Source organism: Phalaenopsis equestris, unplaced genomic scaffold (genome assembly GCF_001263595.1).
Source record: "Phalaenopsis equestris unplaced genomic scaffold, ASM126359v1 Scaffold000349, whole genome shotgun sequence".
NCBI lineage: Eukaryota > Viridiplantae > Streptophyta > Magnoliopsida > Asparagales > Orchidaceae > Phalaenopsis > Phalaenopsis equestris.
In genome coordinates, this window is record NW_018164791.1 from 363,644 (window position 1) to 367,047 (window position 3,404).

Here is a 3,404-nt window from a genome sequence, read left to right on the forward strand (position 1 = left end):
GGGGGGGTGATTGAGGTTTGTTGGGGGCACTTAAAAGTTCAAATCCTATACCTACACACTTATGATTCCATGGAAAGTACTTTGGAATCCTAAGTTGATGATTTACCAATTATAAATCACTTAAAACTAAGTAACTCAAAGTTAAACAAAGAAAAGGACTAAAATTCAACCAAGCCAACTGAAAATGAAAAAAAATATAACCAAGACCCCCGTACATGTCCATTGTTGTGTATCTTACTACCCCAAGCGTGGTGCCCATAAAAAAATTCAACCAAGCCACCTCCCACTTTTCACAACACTGTTAATAATATTAAATAAAATTAAAACAAACTAAAATAAAAAAAAAACAATAAATACTTGACCAACATTTAAACAACTCAAACTGTTAATCATAGTGGATTTTTATATAAACCTTAAACTTGAATAACAACCTAAACAAAGAGAATAGAATGAGTATCTTACACACCAAATCATAAATGAGACTTTTGTGAGGCCCTTTCTTTCCCAATAAAAGGCTAGGAGCTGGCCTTAGGGTTTCATAGTGGATTTTTAGATGCCTAGAATTGGGACCAACATACACTTAGAACTTCAAACTCACTCTACATTCACTTAGGGGTTTCATAAGGTTAAGCTTAAATCCTTAACTATTGGTTGAGATGATGAAGGTTGGAACTAATTGAAGCCCAAGTTGAATTCCTATAGATGGAAGATGCTCTAGACAACCCATAGAGCCTAGAGTCCTAGAAATCCCTGTGATGACCTATTGACCACTCCTACACCCTCTTTGGTATCATATGATATTTTCTTTTTCTTAAGTCCATACTTGGGATTGTCCTTATTAGTTAGTTTGGGTGCTTGGCATGTCTAAAATGGTATTTGGTCGTCACAAAGCGAGGATGAACCTCAACATGATAATGGAGCAAGGATGAACTTCAGCAAGACGACAGAATGAGGACCAATCTCAAGAAGATGACAGAGCGAGGACGCACCTCAATAAGATGATAAAGCTAAAGGATGAATCCCAAATTACTAGAACACTAACTGAAAATATCCACAAAACCAAATGAAAAATGGGACTATTGTAGTTCTAGGTCGAGTTGTATGATCAGGAGTAGATGCTTGGCTGCCCCATGTTGACCTCACTTTTGTGAGACCATTTCTTCCCCCATAGAAGCCTAGGATCTGCCTTATGGTTTCCTAGGCAGTATGATCAGGAGTAGATGTTTATATTATTGTAATTTTAACTTTAGTTTTCAAATAATAATAATAAATTATGTTTATCTCAAACTAAGTGATTTAAAAATTATTTTATTTAAAAATTTAATCAGAATAATACGAGGAAAACAATTTATTAACATATCCTGATAAGTTTTTTATAAAAATGATGCTTATTTTTCACATGTGTATCCTTTATTATACACATATATTATTCATCAATATAATAACATTAATAGACATTAAAATAAAATTATTAGACATTCACAAATGTAATCTAGCTTGCTAGGAAAGTACAATGTATATAATATTACATAAAATCTCCCAAATGAATACTTTAGGAAGATTTACCTTCATGCCACTGAATTCTTATGTATTTTCATATCTAACGTCTAAACTTTAAGATTTAGGACTTACAACTATGTATTTTACTTTTAAAGTTAAAATAATATTTTTTTTGATGTGCTATGAAATATTTTAATGGTATAAATATTTAAAAATAAAGTTTATTTGTCAAATATGTGAATTGACCCGAATTGGGTGCTCTCTATGTAATGCCCTAAATTCTTAAAAAGAGATTTACATGAAAACAGTGCTTCACTTCCTTCAATAGAACAAATCCTACCCACCAAATTAATAAGTAAATCCCACCCACTAAATCCACCGCGATTCACAGTGAGGCATGTGGCGGTCATGAGTTAAAGGACCAGGTGAACTGAAAAGAGGTGGATTTGTAGTCAAAAGTTTATTTTTTTTATTTGCACTTAGGAAGTTAGGCACCTATCAAAAGAAGATATGCTCATTTATAATCATATTTTCAAATGGTTGAAGATTTACATACATACCACTCAATTCATATCTACATATTTACTTATCTTATACTTAAAAAACAATTTTTACATACATACATGCCACTTAATATGTGCATAAAAACTTGCATTTAACCTTTAAAAAATTATAATGTTGGTATTTTTGATGTGATATAAATGATTTTGTTGATGTAAATGTAAAAAGTAAAATGGAGGTGTTAGATATGGAAATACATAAGAATTGGGTGCCATATATGTAAATGGCTAAGACCAAAGATAGTCTCCACAATCCATGAATAGCGCCAACCTTTTGTTACTTGGAATGTTTGAGTGCGCGTTTTCAATAATTGCAACATTTATAGTGCAATTCCATTGAGTAATTTTTGGAAGGATTTTTTAATCAGGAGTATTCCGCCATAAATGTCGGAAATCTGACGGTCGTGCTTAACTTTTATTGAAAGATAACGGTGAGTTACAATTAAATTATAACTCACACAGAAAAAAAGAAAAATAAAAATAAAAAAACCATATACAAAGAATACAAAAGAGACTAGAAAAGAAACAACAATCAATTGCAACCAACAAAAGAAGGATCTTCACTTCAAATGAAAGAGAACAGCCACAATCTCAAACAAGCATACAAATAATAGTTGAACATGTAAAAAAACACAAACAAAAGAGCAGCTAACAAAGAAAAAAAAGTAGAGAAAAGTGCAATTAGGATATCAAATAAACAACCTCACACATGCAGGGAAAGAAAAACATAAAAATAAAAATAAAGATTGAGCTCAAATTTTAACTGAGATAAAATATTAAAATTTCATTCTAAAGTTTAGAATATAGCATGTAATCATAAACCGGTTAAATTTTAATAATGGTTGGAATTCATCATGACTCAATGCCAAATCTCAGCAAAAAATGGAAGAACAAGATGAAAAAGTAAATGCAAGGAAGAAATACAACAAAAAAGAGACAAAAGTAGAAACAGCAAGCAATTGCAGCCATGAAAAGTAGTATCTTCAAATAAACTCACACAAGCAAGCCAATAATTGTTAAACTTAAAATAAAATACTTTTTTTTTTTTTTTGAAAATTTAGAATATAAAATATAATCTAAAATTGGTTAAATTTGTTGGAACACATCAATACTTAAAATCCATTCTCAGCAAAAATTAAAGATCGAGATGAAGAAGTAACTACTGAGAAGAACACAAATACAAATACAAAAAGAATAAAATGATAGTAGTTAAATAGTAAAAAAGGCATTGACAAAAAGCCAAAAACACAAGTAACATAGAAAAAGACATCAAATAACTAGTTCTAATGACGCAGTAGATCCAAGAATGGATCGAGATCAAGAAGAAACAAAAGGAGGGAAAGA